At 43.0% G+C, this 19,610-nt stretch overlaps 1 pseudogene; it reads left to right on the forward strand.

The window, feature by feature from the left end:
- The first annotated feature begins 173 nt into the window (after nucleotides 1-173).
- Nucleotides 174-17,788, forward strand: LOC132226691 (deoxyuridine 5'-triphosphate nucleotidohydrolase-like; annotated as a pseudogene).
- Nucleotides 17,789-19,610: the final 1,822 nt, after the last annotated feature.

The raw sequence follows: 19,610 nt of genomic DNA on the forward strand, positions 1-19,610 counted from the left end.
ATTAGTGTATACCCATATATTTCCCTATGTCTCTGAGAGGGCTTGATAGCAGGAACACCAGTAGCAATGAGCACACTGAATGCCCCAATTATGGTTTATAATATTTCCTCCTATATAATAAAAGTCTAATATGCAAATTGTCCCCTCGACCAGGAGTTCAACCACTCGCTATGATGTGCGCTGACCACGAGGGTGTGGCACGGAATATAGCAGGCGTTGGTGACGTGGTGCTGGCAGCAAGCGGCAGTGGAGGTGCTGCCAGCCCTGATGGGCCCCAGCGAGAGTGGGACTGCAGCAGCATGGTGGAGCAGGTGAGTGGGCGGCGCCAGGCCAAGGCGGGTGTGAGCGGGGCCCAATTGCCCTGCCGATTGCCCTGCAGATGGTGACCAGTGGTGAGGGAGCTGGGTGGGGGCCAATGACTCAGGTGGAGGGGGGCATGTGGGGGCCCAGGGGCCCAGGTGCTGCCCAGGGCCAGAGGTTGGCTGGGACCTGCCCTTCTATGCCAGATGCTTGCACTTCCATCGCCGGCCAGGCCTAGGGACTGCACCAGTGCACACATTTAGTGCACTGGGCCTCTAGTTCTTCCATAAAAGGAACTAGGGCTCCTTGGAAAAATGGCTGATTCTAGCAGTAGGTTAGGGGATATAGAGGATGAGCCTGGAGCATCTGTAAAAGCAGACAGTAAAGAAGTGCTAAAACAAACAAAACAAAAACACCTGCACAACGATGGAAGTATGTGAAAGGGACAAAGGAGCCAAATAAAAGAGCCCCCAGTGGCCAAAGGTGGAACATTTGAGCAACAAAATAAAGTAATAACGGAGTAGAATCCAAACTATGGAATAAATATCCAGGAGTCCAGACTGACATAAATAAATAAATGGGAAAGGATAGACAAACCTCCCCCAAGAAGAATTTCAAGTAATTTATGTAACTCAGTCCTCAGGAGGTGGCACGTAACTCCCACTCCTTAAATGTGGGCGGCACATACTGACTTTTTTCCCAGGAGTATCGTGTGGTAAGGGGGCGGGGGGAGGGAAATAGTGACTTTAGAGTGAAGAAACCTGACAAACCCTACTTTAGCAGGTGATGACGGTCAAAATCCACAGTGATAGGACATACAGAGAGTGTGCACCCTTATACGGTGTGACAAGAATGTCACCTTGTCCTGTGATCTTCGCCCCAGGACGCTTAACCCCTGTCAAATCAGAAGGAAAGCATCAGGCACTTTGAAGTACATCCTACAAAGCGGCTGGCGAGCCCTCTTAAAACTGCCAAGGATGCTCAGAACAGGGAAAGTCTGGGAAACTGTCCCGGCCAAAAGCCGAAGGGGACAACTAAATGAAATGTGAGACCCTGGAACAGAAAAAAAATGACATTTGGTAAAAACAAAGAAAATCCGAATAAAGTATTGTGGAGGAGAGACTGCTCCATGACTCCCCTATGCCCAGATGTGCTGGATCCTGGAATAGGCCCCGGCCCTGCCCTGGGCAAGGATGTGAGGCATTTTCCCCTTCCCTGGCGTGGGTCAGGCCCCAGTATCCCTCTCCATCGTGCCCTGTTCTATACAATCCCTTAGTGCCTGCCACCTGGCAGGGAGGATATCCACGTCATCTTTCTATCACTCAAGGTACACCCTGTAGCCCTGACCAGTTTGGCTCAGTGGATAGAGCATCGGCCCGTGGACTGAAGGGTTCCAGGTTCGATTCCTGTCGGGGACATGTATCTTGGTTATGAGTGCATCCCCAGTGGGGGGTGTGCAGGAAGTGGCTGATCGATGTTTCTCTCTCATCGATGTTTCTAGCTCTCCATCCTTCTCCCTTTCTCTCTGTAGAAAATCAATAAAATATATTTTTTTTAAAAAAAGATACACCTTGTATGTAAATTCCCTTAATAAACTTGACGTAATGCTGGAGTTGTCAGACTCTGTCTCTGGTCTCTCTACTTGGGGAAATTTTCCATAACAAGTAAGGACTTTATTTAATAATAATGTATCAAAATTCGTTCACTAATTGTGACAAAGGTACCATACTAATGTTAGATATTAATAATAGGGGAAAGTGGGTGTGGGCCACATAGGAACTCTTTGTACTATGTTTGCAGTATTTTTATAACTTGAAAAATTAAAAGTAAAAGAGTCTACTCTGGTGTAAAACTGTGTATCATTCAGCCTAACAGACATTTATTGAATGCCTTCTCTAGACAGACCTGGGCTATAGGATCTGAAAAGACAACAGGGTCCTGCCTTCAGTCAGCATGTAGCCTGGTGTGATACAGGTCTATACCAATACATAACACATATGCAGCAATAGAAACATATACATGCACAAAAACAGTTTAGAGGAGTGATTGTGATTTGTATAATTTGTTATCTGAATATAAGATTTCACTAGGAAGATAACAGAGGGGATATTGTTAAGTACGTCTTAAACCCTGGGAGGAGATTGGTCCTATATATACACCTGCCCATAACAATGAAAACACTTAAGGCCTGTCAGAGATCTGTAGCATAGTGATCTTCAGTCCTAGAGTCAGGTTATCTAGATTTAGATCGGACGTGCTGTCCAGCCTCATCTCTCAGCCTCACCAGTCTTACTCAGCTCCTGCGTGTGGCCCACACAGGTCTGCCACCTGCTACATAACTAGTGTATGGCTTCTCCCACCATTTCCAGATTCAGATGAAGTGCCAACCCACAGGGCATGGAATCTAGCTTCTCCAAAGAGGCCAGATGATGGCCCCAGAAATGTGGGATTATTGACTTCCCTTGGGGCAAACTTGAGCTATTGGGAAAAAGACAGGGGCGAGCTAGCAGCAAACTCCCTCTCCCCTTTTCTTTCCAATGGACCCTTCGCAGTGTAGTTTTCCCATGCAGCCGTGCGGAGATGTTCCATGAGGCCAGGATCTGCTCCTGCTGTGAGGCTGGTTGGATTGCTTCTGGCTCATCGTAAAGTGGTAGCTAGTGTGGTAACACATTACCTTGCATTTGCTTCCCAAACTTCCCTGCCTCACTTCTCTTTTCCTTAACTTTTGCTGTCTTGGAATTGTACTTCCCAAGAGCATTAGCTTTTGGCTTTGACTTAGATTCTTTTTTTTTTTTTTTTTGCCCCAAGAAACTTGAGCAAGTTATTGTCTCTCTGGGCCTCAGTTTCCTCATTTGTAAAATGAAGGAAATAATAGAACCTATCTCATAGGGATTAAATGAAATAATCCATGAAAAGCACTCAGATCAGTATTTAGCAATAGTAAGCATTTAATAAATTTTAGCTATTATATCTAGAGCAGGGGTCCTCAAACTTTTTAAACAGGGGGCCAGTTCACTGTCCCTCAGACCGTTGGAGGGCCGGACTATAGTTTAAAAAAAACAACTATGAACAAATGCCTATGCACACTGCACATATCTTATTTTGAAGTAAAAAAAACAAAATGGGAACAAATACAATATTTGTATTTGCATGTGGCCCACGGGCCGTAGTTTGAGGACCCCTGATCTAGAGCAACCCCTCAATTATTGCAGCCGTGGTTTACGAGGCTCAGAGAGCCTGAGTAACTTGCTCAGAATTACTTAGCAGTCTGTGGCAGAAATAGGATAAGAACCTAAAGTGATGCACTTATACTTGGATGAACTCAAGAACATGATAGTGAATATTAATGTTCATAAACTAAACAACTAATTGATTTTATATTAATGAGGCGGTCTTGATCTTGGGCAACTGTCCCACAGAGCATACAATGGACACATCAATCTGTAGCATCCAGGACATTCTTACCAGGCACACTCACCAGGAGCTCAGAATGACTTCAGGGAAACTCAGAAGGTTCTTAATACCATCTAGATTCTAGAGTCTTTTCTTATCCATGGTTTGCTGCCTAAACTTCTATCTTCCATGTGTTTTTTCCAAAAGACTTTGACTTCTGTTTATGCAAGTCCTACAGGGAAGAAAAATACTTTGAAGTTTTTATCTAACAGTTATTTAACACAACTGTTTGTATGTATGTAGAAAGCCCAAGAAATAAATATGACTGAGTAAACAAATTTATAAGAATGCCTTTTAAAACTTTGGTGAATATGTCACATAATGATGGTGCCCTAGAGGATGTCTTCTGAGAGATGAAGAGTCTCCAGATTACTGAAAAACAGAGTTTGAGGAAGAGGTAGGATATACTATCAACTAGTAAAAAGGTGAAGATGGAAAGATGGGCCTTAAAATTAATGTTACTCTTTAAAATTTTTCCTATTGACAATAGCAGAATTTTGCATTGCAATACAACTCTTCTAAATATTGCAGCCAATGTGGAGATAGAAGAAATTTCAGAGGTAGAATTCCCAAGCCTGAGGAACTCCCCACAGTACAGAAGGGAGCAGGAAGGGATGTGAGAAGGCCTTAACAAACCCAAAGCAGGAGCAACAGTGAGATTTGAAATATCACTTAAAGACTCATATAAATTGGACCAACTTTACCTTATGAATAATTGCAAAATCTTGATTAACTAATTGATAAATTGTTCTTTAAGTCCAAAGTAAGTAAAGTAAGTAAACTTAGGTATTATTAATACTAGTTAGTCCTATCTAATAAAATGGGAATATGCTAATTAACCTTCATGCCATTGCAAATATGGTGGCACCCACAGCCAATAAGGAGGGAATATGCTAATTGACTGCCATACCCTCAAAGATGGCAGTGCCCACAGCCACAAGATGGCGGTGCCTAGTCCCCTCAGCCCTGCCACATGCCTGCTTCCAGAGTCCCCCAGTCCCCTCAGACCCCTAGCCGCCCAGGGCAGGCCCAAGGCACAGGCAAACCTCAGATGGTGGCTGCCCAGCCACCCAGGGCCACCCGAGGATCAGGTAACCAGGGCTGGCCAAGGTTTGTGCTGCCAGCAGTGGCAGCAGCAGAGGTGTGATGGGGGCATCACCTTCCCCTGATGGCCAGGTCGCCTCCCGCCCCTGAAGGCTCCCAGACTGTGAGGGGGGCAGGCCGGGCTGAGGGACCTCCCCTCCAGTGCATGAATTTTCATGCATTGGGCCTCTAGTAATAAATAAGTACTGATTTTACTATATAAATCTTAAGGTCAGCCTGTGAATGCAAAGGTGTCACTTCCTTATGATCTTTCTTAAAATTTTTGAATGAAAAAAAATTAAAACAAACAACAAAGAAGAATATGTGGAAAACCCTTGGCCAGCCTCTATCGAGACTATTCCATAAGCAAAATAAACAGAATAGTATATACTTCTTCAAATAGCAATTTGCAATGAAAGTAATTCGGGATAATTAAAAGAGACAAAATATGAGGTCCCTGGGGCTTGCATATCTTTGCATCTGCAGTGCCTAGCACAGTATTCAACTCTTCTGGTTCAGCTCTAACCTTTTTGACCTTTTTTTCTCAATTTATTTTACTACATCTTCCTCCATCTGCTCATTATGAATTAAAACAGAGATATAAGAGATTCAGAAAACTGTAAGATAGTATGTGCAACCCTCTAGCAATACATTTAAAAATTAGAGGAAATTGATGGCTTCTTAGTAAAATATAACTTACCAATATTGATCCAAGAAAAAGAAGAAAATCTAAACAGATCAACACCTATGGAAGAGATTAGAAGAGTAATTTAAGCCTAACATTTGAAAAGCAGCTGGCCTAGGTGGCTTTGTATCTATGTTGTATTTACCCTTTAATGCTTCCAGTTATGGAACTGTTAGCTACTGGCCTGCAAAGAGATAAGTGCTAATACTAGAACATAAATCAACATATTGCTTCTTTGACCAAGAAAGTCTTGCTAAAAAGAAAAAAAAAAGAAAGTCAGCTGATTTTATTAAGGGTGTCCTGAACTGACCCTTTTGGATTTACTAAGTCAACCTGGGGTCACAGGAAATATCAGAGAAGAGAATCTATGGAGAAAAATGAACTTTTCAGATATCGGGATACATATTTGCAAATGAATATAGCCATATTGTACAGCCCTATTACATTGTAGACTGATGAGATGACTGTATATAGCATTTTATTTTGTATTGATGTTGTTATAGGTTGGAGGGGAGAAGATTTGTTAAGAATACCTTTATTTTTAAAAAAAAATATATTTTATTGATTTTTTACAGAGAGGAAAGGAGAGGGATAGAGAGTTAGAAACATCAACGAGAGAGAAACATCGATCAGCTGCCTCCTGCACACCCTCCACTGGGGATGTGCCCCCAAACAAGGTACATGCCCTTGACCGGAATCGAACCTGGGATCCCTCAGTCTGCAGGCCAACGCTCTATCCACTGAGCCAAACTGGTCAGTGCAAGAATACCTTTAACCTAGCCATCCAGAATCAAGCAATATTAATATTTTGGGATATATACTTTCTTGTGTAAATGTACAAATGCAGATATGGGACAGTTAGTCTCCCCCAAATTAAATTTTACACTAAGTATTTTATGCTCTGCTTTTTATACTTAAAAATGTGAATAACTTTCCATATCAAATATAGATCTACATCATCCTATATAATAAAAGGCAAATTGTCCCCACAGGTGGGAGTTCAACCGACCAGGAGTTAGAAGTGTGCTGACCACCAGGTGGCGACGTGGAACATGGAGGGGGTCAGCGATGTGGCGCTGGTAGCAGGTGGCAGTGGAGGCACTGCTGGCCCTGATGGGCCCCAAGGAGAGTGGGACCATGGCGGGATGGTGGAGCAGGTAAATGGGAGGCCCCAATCATTCCGTCGGTTGCCCCACAGATGGCAACCGGTGATGGCAGAGGGGGGCGAGGCCGGCGAGTGGGCAGCACCAGGCCAAGGTGGGTGTGAGTGGGGGCTCTGATCACCCCTCTGGTCACCCCACAGATGGTGACTGGTGGCGGCAGCGTGGGCAGGACCAGTGAGCAGGCAGCGCCAGGCCAAGGCATGTGGGAGTGGGGGCCCCGATCGCCCCACCAGTTGCCCCACAGATCAGCCCTGATTGCCGGCCAGGACTAGGGATCCTACCCGTGCATGAATTTCATGCACCGGGCCTCTAGTTTATAATAATTGAATTATATTTTATTGGATAGCTATACCATAGTTTTATTTTTTAAAATATATTTTTATTGATTTTTTACAGAGAGGAAGGTAGTGGGATAGAGAGTTAGAAACATCGATGAGAGAGAAACATCAATCAGCTGCCTCCTGCACACTCCCCACTGGAGATGTGCCCCCAACCAAGGTACATGCCCTTGACCAGAATCGAACCTGGGACCCTTCAGTCTGCAGCTGACGCTCTAACCACTGAGCCAAACCGGTTAGGGCTATACCATAATTTTAAAAATATGTTTTTATTAACTTCAGAGAGGAAAGAGGGAGAGAGATATAGAAACATAAATGATGAGGGAGAATCATTGATTGGCTGCCTCCTGCACACACACACACACACACACACACACACACCAACTGAGGATTGAGCCCTCAACACAGGCATGTGCCCTGACCAGGAATTGAACTTGGGCCTCTTAGTTCATAGGTTGACACTCAACTGCTGATCCACACAGCTGGGCTGTACCATATATTTTTTTAACCCCTTCTAACTCAACCCCACCCCCCATCCCAGGCCCTCATCACCCTATTGTCTGTGTCCATAGGTTATGCATATACGCATACAAATTCTTCCCACTCACCCACCCACCACCGCCTTCCTTCTGAGATTCAACAGTCTGTTCCATGCTCCTATGTCTCTGGATCTCTTTTGTTCATCAGTTTATTTTATTCATTAGATTCTACGTATGAAAAAGACTGGATTATTTCACTTAGCATAATACTTTATAGGTCCCTTCATGCCATCTCAAAGGGTAAGAGATTCTTATTTTTTTACTGCTGCATAATATTCCATAGTGTAAATGTACAACAGCATTTTTATCTACTAATCTACTGATGGGCACTTGGACTATTTCCAGATTTTAGCTTGTTAATTGTGCTGCTATGAATATAGGGGTGCATACATTCTTTCTGATTGGTGTTTTGGGTTTCTTAGGATATAGTGGTCACCTTTATTGTCTCTTGTGATGGCCTTCATTTTGAAGTCTATTTTGTCAGATATGAGTATTGCTACCCCAGCTTTTTTCAGTTCCATTTGCCTAGAAATTTTTTTGCCATCCCTTCACTTTCATCCTGTGTGTCTTTTGTTATGATGTGGGTCTCTGGTAGACAGCATATAGTTGGGTCATATTTTCATATCCATTCAGCTACCCTATGTCTTTTGATTGGAACATTTAATCTATTTACATTTATGGTTTTATTGATAGGTACTTATTTATTGCCATTTTAATTCCATATGCCTATGTTTTTCTCTCTCTATTTCTTCTTCTCATTAGACTAGTCCCTTTAACATTTCTTGCAGTGCTGGTTTAGTAGTGATAAACTCCTTTAGCCTTTTTTTTTTAGCCTATTTATTTCACCATCTACTTTTTAAAAATTAAATCTTTATTGTTCAGATTATTACATTTGTTCCTCTTTCCCCCCCCCCATAACTCCCCTCCTCCCAGTTCCCGCCCCACCCTCCGCCCTCACTCCCCACCCACTGTCCTCATCCATAGGTGCACGATTTTTATCCAGTCTCTTCCCGCATCTCCCACACCCCTTTCCCCCCCAAGAATAGTCAGTCCATTCCCTTTCTATGTCCCTGATTCTATTATAATCAACAGTTCATTCTGTTCATCAGATTATTTATTCACTTGATTCTTAGATTTACTTGTTGATAGATGCATATTTGTTGTTCATAATTTGTATCTTTACCTTTTTCTTCCTCTTCCTCTTCTTAAAGGATACCTTTCAGCATTTCATATAATCCTGGTTTGGTGGTGATGAACTCCTTTAGCTTTTCCTTATCTGTGAAGCTCTTTATCTGACCTTCAATTCTGAATGATAGCTTTGCTGGATAAAGTAATCTTGGTTGTAGGTTCTTGGCATTCATCACTTTGAATATTTCTTGCCACTCCCTTCTGGCCTGCAAAGTTTCTGTTGAGAAATCAGCTGACAGTCATATGGGTATTCCCTTGTAGGTAACTGAGTTTCTTTCTCTTGCTGCTTTTAAGATTCTTTCTTTGTCTTTTGCCCTTGGCATTTTAATTATGATGTGTCTTGGTGTGGTCCTCTTTGGATTCCTTTTGTTTGGGGTTCTCTTCACTTCCTGGACTTGTAAGTCTATTTCTTTCACCAGGTAGGGGAAGTTTTCTGTCATTATTTCTTCAAATAGGTTTTCAGTATCTTGCTCTCTCTCATCTTCTGGCACCCCTATAATTCTGATGTTGGTATGCTTGAAGCTGTCCCAGAGGCTCCTTACACTATCTTCGTATTTTCGTATTCTCTTTTCATTTTGCTTTTCCGGTTGGGTGTTTTTTGCTTCTTTGCATTTCAAATCTTTGACTTGATTCTTGTGCTTCTCTGGTCTGCTGTTGGGAGTCTGTATAATATTCTTTATTTCAGTCAGTGTATGCTTAATTTCTAGTTGGTTCTTTATCACAACACTGAGGGTCTCATTAGATTTCTTGTACATCTCATTAAGTTTATCGGCAGTCTCTAGAAGACTCTTGAAAGACCTCAAAAGTGTGGTTTTGAATTCTATATCCAGCAGCCTGCTTTCCTCCAGTTCTGTCATTTGTGTCCTTTTTCTTTGTCTCGGCATTTTTTATTCTTCGCTGTGTCGATAGAGTGGCTTTCTGTGCTAAGTGTCCCAATTACCTGAGGTAGACACTCTTGGTGCACACCCTTGTGGTCTTTGTGCGCAGTCTTATTGTAGCTAAGCCTTGATTGTTGTAGGTAACACTGGGAGGGATTTGACCTCCAGGCCAACTGGCTGTGAGAATCATCTGTGTCTGCAGTGGGAGAACTTCTGTCCTCTAGGGAGGTGCTAATCTAGCCTTTGCCTGAGGCTATCCCGCAAATGCCTCTGTGCAAGGCTTGGGCGGGGCGGGTCCCAGGGCATCAACAGGGCGGGCGGAGCGAGCAGTTATGGCTGCTCTCAGTCCCGTCCCCAGAGGCTCTGCCTCTCAGTGTCCCAGAAACCACTGCAAACCTCAGAGAGAAAGCTGCCCTCGAGTTCCAACCGCTGCCAGACATTCCCACTTCTCCCGTATGAGTCTGGGTCCCTAGAGACTCGCCCGGAACTGGAGCTCAGAAGCCTGAGACTCCCTCCTGATTGAAACAGACAACCGTGTCCTCAGCCACCAGCCCGCTCTGCGCGCACCTCCGCACCTTAGTATTTCACTTCTGCACTGTGCCTCCTCTGAGTCTCGGTATGCTTTTCTCTTTCCTTCTAGTTGTGGAATTTCCACTCAGGCAGTCTTCCTGTGGTTCTGGGTGATGTCCATTCCGTCTTTTAGTTGTATTTTTGAAGTGGTTGTGCGAGGCAGCAATCTCCGGTGTTTACCTATGCCGCCATCTTGGTTTCTCCTCACCATCTATTTTGAATGATAGCCTTGCTGGATATAGTAATCTTGGTTTCAGATCCTTGCTTTTCATTACTTTGAATACTTCATGCCATTCCCCTCTGACCTGTAGAGTTTCTGATGAAAAATCAGCTGACAACCTTATGGGGGCTCCTTTGTAGATAATAGATTGCTTTTCTCTTGCTGCCTTTAAGATTCTCTCTTTACCTTTAATTTCTGGCATTTTAATTATGATGTGTCTGGGCATGCAGTTGTTTGGGTTCTTTTTGCTTGAGGTTCTCTGTGCCTCCTGAACTTGTGTTACTTTTTCCTTTACCTGGTTAGGGAAGTTTTCTGCCATTATTTCTTCAAACACATTCTCTATCCCTTTCTCCCTTTCTGCCTATTCTGGCACACCTGCTATTTGAATATTGTTATGGTTCATGTTTTCCCATAGCTCCCTTAAGCTGTCCTGCTGTTTTTTTAATGTTTTTTTCTTTTTGATTCTCTGATTGAGTGATAGATAGATAGATAGATAGATAGATAGATAGATAGATAGATAGATTTTCAATTTCTTAAGTCTGCCTCTTTCAATTTCTTGTTCACATCTTCTGGCACCCCCATGATGTGAATATTGGTATGCTTGAAGTTGTCTCAGAGCCTCCTTACATTATCTTCATATTTTTGGATTCTTTTTGCTGTTCTGATTGGGTGATTTTTGCTTCATTATATTCCAAATTCTTTATTTGACTCTTGGTGTCCTCTACTCTACTATTTATCCCCTGTAAATTATTTTTTATTTCAATTAGTACATCCTTCATTTCTGACTGGTCCTTTCCTATGTTGTTGATGTTCTCACTACTTTCCTTGGAATTCTCACTAAGTTCCTTGAAGTTCTTATTAAGTTCCTTGAGCACCTTACAATCATTGTTTTGAACTCTGTATCTGTTAGTTTTCTTGCTTCCATTTCATTTAGTTCTTTTTCTGGAAATGTCTCTATTTTTTCATTTGGGATGTTTCTTTGTCTCTGAATTTTAGCTGTACCCTATGTTTGTTTCTATGTATTAGGTAGATCTGCTATGTCTCCCAGACTTGGTAGTGTCATCTTGTAGGTGTCCTGTAGGACCCAGTGGCTCAGCCTCTCCAGTCACCTGAGCTGGACACTTCAGGTGCACCCATGTGTGAGCTGTGTGCACTGTCCTATTGTAGTTGAGCCTTGATATATGTTGGCATCTCTGGGAGGGATTGACCCCCAGGCCAATCAGTTGCAAGGATTGGCTGCAACTACAGCTGAAGAGCTGCTGTGTGGGAGCTGACCCCATGGAGCAAGATTTGCTTTAGTGGGGCTCTGGTGCTCTCCAGGTCTGCCCCTTGAGTGTGTTGATTGTGGACGTGGTAGAATTGTAATCTGGCATGGTCAAATTTGACCATTGGGCACACTGGCTCTGAAGCCTCTGGAGATGCAAAGTCAGCCTCTGCCTGTGCCCTGTATTGGGCTACCCAGCAGAAGCTACAATGCAATCTGCAGATAGCTGTCTCTTGTGTTGAGCTTGGAGGTGCCCAGGAGAAGCCAAGCTGTGAACCAAGGTGAGCTACCACTAGTGATGGGCCTGGGCCACATATTGGGAAGTATGGGGTGAACTGATGCCAGCTGCTGCTTGTTTGATTTTAGGAAAGTCCAAAGCATGAGGCAAGAGAGGTCAGTTGTATGGAAAAGTCACTAAAAATGGCTTGGATGAACGTACAAGCAGGGAGGGGCAGGGTCTCAGAGCATCACCAGGGCAGGGTGAAAAGTGTGAGCCAGACTGATGGAGATTCAGATATGGCCCAGCCTGTCAGCTCTGTAGCAGGGAGGACTCCGCGAAGGGAATACTTGCCTCTGCCAGCATTCTGTCTGGGAGAAAGCTGCCCCTCCAGCTTTTGTCCTGATTCCAGACAAGTTAATTCCTCCCTGAATGTCTCAGGTTCCTTTCAAGCTGGAACTCAGAGGGAGTGTGTCGAGTAAGTCTGTGTATGGGCCCTTTAAGAGGAACTTCCTGGGACTCTGTATCACGCAGCCACAATCCTGGCTGGTAGGAGAGGCACCCCCTCCTACCAGTCTCAATGTACTTCTTTAATTTCCTAGTTGTAGGACTTCTGTTCAGCTAGATTTCAGGTGGTTTGGAAAGAGGTTTTTTTTGTATTTTAGTTATAAATTTTGATATGGTTTTAGGAGGTGGCATGTACTGTGTTTATCTATGCTGCTATGTGTGTTTTTTTTTATTGCTTAAAGTATTACAAAGGGTATTACATATGTGTCCTTTTTTCCCCCCTGCCCTTGACAATCCCCTAGCCCCCCCTACCCCCCCAGTGTCTTATGTCCATTGGTCATGCTTATATGCATGCATACAAGTCCTTCGGTTGATCTCTTACCCCCCACCCTCCTGCCCCCCAACCCTCCCTGGCCTTCCTGCTGCAGTTTGACAATCAGTTTGAGGCAGCTCTGCTTCTGTATCTATTATTGTTCATAAGTTTATAATGGTCTTTATTATCCATGAATGAGTGAGATCATGTGGTATTTTTCCTTCATTGACTGGCTTATTTCACTTAGCATAATGCTCTCCAGTTCCATCCATGCCGTTGCAAATGGTAAAAGTTCCTTCTTTTTTACAGCAGCATAGTATTCCATCGTGTAGATGTACCACAGTTTTCTAATCCATTCATCTATGATGGGCACTTAGGCTGTTTCCAGATCTTAGCTATGGTGAATTGTGCTGCTATGAACATAGGGGTGCATATATCCTTTCTGATTGGTGTTTCTGGTTTCTTGGCATATATTCCTAGAAGTGGGATCACAGGGTCAAATGGGAGTTCCATTTTCAGTTTTTTGAGGAAACTCCATACTGTCTTCCATAGTGGCTGCACCAGTCTGCATTCCCACCAGCAGTGCACAAGTGTTCCTTTTTCTCCACATCCTCTTCAGCACTTGTCGTTTGTTGATTTGTTGATGATAGCCAGTCTGACAGGTGTGAGATGGTACCTCATTGTTGTTTTGATTTGCATCTCTCAGATGATTAGTGACTTTGAGCATGTTTTCATATGTCTCTGGGCTTTCTGAATGTCCTCTTTTGAAAGGTGTCTATTTAGATCCTTTGCCCATTTTTTGATTGGATTGTTTATCTTCTTTTTGTTAAGTTGTATGAGTTCCCTATAAATTTTGGAGATTAGGCCCTTATCAGATATGACATTGGCAAATATGTTTTCCCACGCAGTGGGTTTTCTTGTTGTTTTGTTGATGGTTTCTTTTGCTGTGCAGAAGCTTTTTATTTTGATGTAGTCCCATTTGTTCATTTTCTCTTTAGTTTCAAGTGCCCTAGGAGCTGTATCAGTGAAGAAATTGCTTCGGCATATGTCTAAGATTTTGTTGCCTTTGAATTTTTCTAGAATTTTTATGGTTTCCTGTCGTACATTTAAGTCCTTTATCCATTTTGAGTTTATTCTTGTGTATGGTGTAAGTTGTTGGTCTAGTTTCATTTTCTTGCATATATCTGTCCAATTTTCCCAACACCATTTATTGAAGAGACTATCTTGGCTCCATTGTATGTTCTTGCCTCCTTTGTCAAATATTAATTGAGCATATTGGTATGCTGCTATCTTGCTGGGAAGCCTTGGGTACTAATTTCTTTAAACTGTAAAATAATTATGAGAAAACTGGGGAAATTTGAACACTGAATATTTGATAATATTAATGCATTTTTAGGTATTATAATAACATTATGGTTATGTGTTTCTTTAAAGAGTCTTTATAAAAATATAGTCTTTATCTTTTAGAGATACAATACTAAAATACGCATGGATGTAATAATATGAAGTTTGGAACTTGTCAGTGCAGTGGAGTTGTGTGTGTGTGTGAAGAGGAAAGGTGAAATGAGATTTCCACATGTTGATAATTGTTGAAGCTTGGTGATGGTCCATTACACTATTTTCTCTGTTTTATGTTTGAAATGTTCTATAAAGTTTAAGGGGGTGGGAGGAGGGAAATCACATACATAAAGAAAGATTTTCTATGACAATTGGGAATAATAATCCCTATTTTCTAAATGCAGGGCTATACCCTTTAGCACAGTTTCTCCTTTAGTAACCAATAACTTATAGTAGACCCTGAAGAATTTCAGGGAAAATATGTTTCCTTTCATGCACAGAGGGGCTTATAAGTCAGCTCTTGTGTCCTAGAATGTGATTTATTGGGGTATGGGTAGACCTTCCAGGTACCTCAGCAATGACCAGGCCAGTATTTGCCTGGAGATTGAAATAATGAGACAGACATAGAGCTTCTGCATCACCGTGCTACTGCCAATCAGTTCCTCCTGCTCTTTTGTACTGATTTCTACTCGCAGAAATAGGACTACTGAGGGAAGGCTATGTGCTGCACAACCCCACTGGATGAGGGGCTGATGGCTGTTTTCAGGCTGCCCGCACCCCCTTCAGGGTGGGGGTCATCCACTGGGGTTCCTGGCCAGCCTGGATGAGGGGCTGAGGGCTGTTTCCAGGCTACCCGCACCCCCTTCAGGTTGGGGGTCTCTACTGGGGTGCCTGGATGAGGGGCCAGGCTGAGGACCTGGATGAGGACCCCCATCCTGAAAGGGGTGCAGGTAGCCTGGAAACAGCCCTCAGCCCCTCACCCAGGCTGGCCAGGCACCCAAGCGGGACCCCCACCCTGATCCGGGACATCATTCAGGGCAAACCAGCCAGCCCCCACTCGTGCACCAGGCCTCTATCCTATATAGTAAAAGGGTAATATGCAAACTGACCCTAACAGCAGAAAGACTGGGAATGGCTAGTCACTATGACACACACTGACCACCAGGGGGCACACTCAATGCAGGAGTTGCCCTCTGGTGGTCAGTGTGCTCCCACATCGGGGAGCTTTGCTCAGCCACAAGCCAGGCTGATGGCTGCCAGTACAGCGGTGGTGGTGGGAGCCTCTCCTGCCTCCTCAGCAATGCTAAGGATGTCCGACTGCAGCTTAGGTCTGCTCCCCACTGGCAAGTGGACATCCCCCGAGGGCTGCCAGGCTGCCAGAGGGATGTTTGATTGCCATCTTAGACCCAATCCCCTGGAGAGCAGGCCTCAGCCAACAGATGGTCATCCCCTGAGGGGTCCCAGACTGAGAGAGGGCACAGGCCAGGCTGAGGGAATCCCCCCCCCCCGCCAGTGCACAAATTTTGTGCACTGGGCCTCTAGTTATTAATAACAAACTACAACATTCACTAATGACTGATTACTATAATCATGTTGCATTCATTTCCCTTATGCACCTTATGCACAGGTGCACCATTTCTCTCCACTAATATTAGCAGTGGATATTTTAGCAGCCGATTGCCAAGTCATTAGTCTTGGACTGACTTGTTTGGTGTGCGCAACAGGAAATATTTCTCTTTCGGAGAACAAGAAAAATAGGTTTATTTGTGTTACACTTACTAATCTGTGCAGTTATTCAGTGGTTGGTAAGTTAATACTCAAGAAAAAAATATTAATTTTTATTAAAATGTTCTATTATTTTATGTTAATGCCAGTGGCCTTGTTCCAGCATCTAGAAGGGTTCAGGAATCTGGAGAAGCGCTGTGTGTAAATTAATCAAGAGTCCAGAGACAAAACATAATTTTGAAAGGCGTTATGGGGAGTCAGAGAAGACTTAGCTTAAGGAACTTAGTTCTCCTTGTCTCAGGACCCATTGCTTTGTATTAACACAAATTGTCCTAAAGCAAGGTAGATATACACATCAAAGGGTATACAGAATCCATTGTCAGATTGGAGAAACTGTCTGTGGTTGTTCAGGTTTTTGGCCAGTAGGAGGCAATAATATGTGGATTGAGATGCCCTCAGGTGTCTGGCAGCAAGCAATCATTTAATGCATCCTTTTCAGGTTTGGGGAAATGCCCTCAGTCATTTCCAGATGATTCAGCCCTGCTGACATGCTGGAATTGGCTTCCAGCATGTTAACAATTACTCATTTCTTTCAGTCCTTTTTATTCAGCATGTCTCTATCGAAATAAAGCTACATTTCTATGAAAATTGAAGCTTTTGGTGTTTTGCAGCCCACATAAACTTAAACCTTGTTTATTTGGCCGTGTTAGTCTTTGAGTTTGACATGCTTGATCTAGAGATGGGACGACTGGGTGCCTAAGGGTGGAGCTAGCAGATATCCCATTTGGGGGAGGTGCCTGTCAGTTTCATGGGAAAGTGGGGAGAATGGTCCCCTCCCCAAAGCCAGACAACTCAGTCACTGAGTTTGATATGCTTAATCTGGGGTCTCCAAGAAGTCCTTCACTGGGTCTGCTGCAAGAGAAGAAAGCATGGAAAGCTATCTTCATCTGAACGGCGTCCGACACGGAGGTGACACAATAACCTTGAGTCACATTCCGTCAACAAGAACAAGCTAAAAGGAGAGTGCCAAGGAAAGCAGTGGTGATGTTTAAGAATAACCAGCCAGCGTTGCTGGTAGCTGGGTTCATCCTGTGCCCTCTCATTCCCTCTGCTCCCACCTCTGCCCATGTTCTGCCCTGTCACACTGTGTTCTGAAGAGACACCGCCATCTCCCCTAGCAAGAGGACCCGGCCTGCACAGGAGGGTGGCCAGCCACTCCGCTTTGCCGGGCTCTCAGAGTGTGCCACCACCCCGTCTAAGGGCTCTGCTCCGGCCTGGGCTGCAACCTGTGCAGTGTCTACGCTTATACAGTAACACCTACGGAGAAAACCCTGTGTAAACCGACACTCAGATGGCTCCTCCTTCTGGGTACTATGGGAGAGTAGCTCCATATTCTGGCTTGGCTGCAAAACACTTCATAGATATAGAAACTGGTGTTGTAAATGAAGATTACAGAGGAAATATTGGTGTTGTACTGTTTCATTTTGGCAAAGAACAGTTTGAAGTAACTCATTTGTGAATGGATTTTTCATCCAGAAATAGAGGAAGTTCAAGTGTTTGTTTGTTTGTTTGTTTGTTTGTTTGTTTGTTTTAATCCTCACTGGAGGACATGCTTAGAAAGAGAGATAAATAGGTAGGTAGGTAGATGATAGATAGATGATAGATAGATAGATAGATAGATAGATAGATAGATAGATAGATAATAGATGATAGATAGATAGATAGATAGATAGATAGATAGATAGATAGATAGATAGATAGATGATAGATAGAAATATCAATGTGAGAGAGAAACATATAAATTGGTTTCCCCAACAGGGGATCAAACCCAGAACTCAGGTATGTGCTCTGACCAGGAATCCAAATCAAATCAGCAGAACCAGCAAACTTTCTCGTGCATAGGGCCATGCTCAGCCAACTGAGCCACTCCAGCCTGGCAGGGAATTTCAAATTTTGGATGACCTTAAAAGGGCTTCAGGAGGTTTTGGTTCCACTGGAAAGAATTAAAATTTATGCCAAGGATATGAAATGAGAAAACATACTTTTTTTCTTAAAAGCAAAGAGTTTTTGTTTAGTGTTTTGCATGTCTATAAACTTAATAGCTTTAGCTTCTAAAAATATTTGATTCTCTTATGATCAAGGAAAGGTCACTTTGTTGTCATCACATAGAACTTAACTTTCTTGTTTTTTTCTACATTAGGCTGGTGTATATCTGCATGGTAACCTAATACAATTTCTTTGCCAATCAAATGTACATCAATCACAGATCCCCCTGAACTGTATTATTTAATTCACTAGCTGCAACCCCTTCAACAACTTATTTTGTTATTGCTTTATAAATCATAAGCAAAGCTTTTCAATAAATTTGAATTCTTTTACACATACAAATTATTATACAATTGAAGTAGAAGATAATAAAATGTTAAAGTTAAAAAAATAACCAGCTAGTCTAGCCACACTACTTGAGGTAGCAATGCCTTCCTTATTCCAGTTAAATGAACAAGCCTCCATTGCAGAACACTAACACTAACGTTAAAAGTTCCTGATTGGTAGCCAGAAAGGAGGCAGAAATGAGATGCTCATGGGTGGGACACAGTCCAGGGCAGGCTCAGTAGCAGTAAGCTCTGAGAAGAAACTCTGTGACAGGCTGTATGAAGACAACAAGGAGCAAGCATCACTCAGCAGCAGCTCTGGCAGGTAGGTGGGCAGTTGGTGCCAGAAAAATTTCTACAGCTGGGACAAAAGGCTGGATCCAGGGACTAGAGGAGAGGGAAATGGGGAGTTGTTCAATGGGTAGCAGCGGTTCTCAACCTGTGGGTCACGACCCCTTTGGCGGTCGACCGACCCTTTCACAAGGGTTGCCTAAGACCATCCTGCATAGCAGATATTTACATTACGATTCATAACAGTAGCAACATTACAGTTATGAAGTAGCAACGAAAATAATTTTATGGTTGGGTCACAACATGAGGAACTGTATTTAAAGGGCCAGAAGGTTGAGAACCACTGGTATAGAGTTTCAGTTATGCAAGATGAAGAAGTTCTGGAGATCTGTTGCCCAATGATGAGCATATAGTTAATACTACCATATTCCATACTTATCAGTTGTTAAAATAATACATTTTATGTTATGTGTTTTTTACTACATTTTTTAACATTTAGATAATAACTAAGGCCTACAATTAGAATAATCTCAACAGAAGCCTGACTTAATTGTTTGGGGTGGGGCTTCCTGAATTTTCCCTGATTAGAAAAGAACCGGTCCCAGATCTCAAGTTGAGACTAACCCTCAAACTTCTGCATAGTAGTCAAGTTACCTCAGGAGTAATATATGTATTGTGTGTGTGTTTATACATTTATACATATAAAATTCCCTTTTCTTGGCATTTTGTGTGTGCGTGCATGTGTATATCTCCTTATTTAACTTAACCTTTGATAAAAAGCCTTCGATATCAACCTAATTTACCCTAAAATCCATGGGGAACTCTCAAAGTCAGGGACTTGCTGTGGTCGATAGGATGTGAAAAGATATAGCATAGATACCATATTTTAACTGAGGCTTAAAGGGCCATTGTGAATGTTTCCACCTATTTTCTTGCCCTTTTTATTCTACCGTAGGAATGGCCTGTCTCAAATAGGGGCTACTCCTGCAGCTGTGGTCCTAGAATGTGAAAATACATGGAGTGGAAGCAGAGCCTTCATCCATGTGGTAGTAGACATGTAATGGCAGAACGAGGAGCAATGGTTCCTACAAGCCACTGGGAGTCATTTGTAATGGCAGTAAAGCCAACAAATAAACTCTGACAGTCACCCATGGTCACCACACAGA

Source organism: Myotis daubentonii, chromosome 2, assembly GCF_963259705.1.
Source record: "Myotis daubentonii chromosome 2, mMyoDau2.1, whole genome shotgun sequence".
In the NCBI taxonomy this organism is placed as follows: domain Eukaryota; kingdom Metazoa; phylum Chordata; class Mammalia; order Chiroptera; family Vespertilionidae; genus Myotis; species Myotis daubentonii.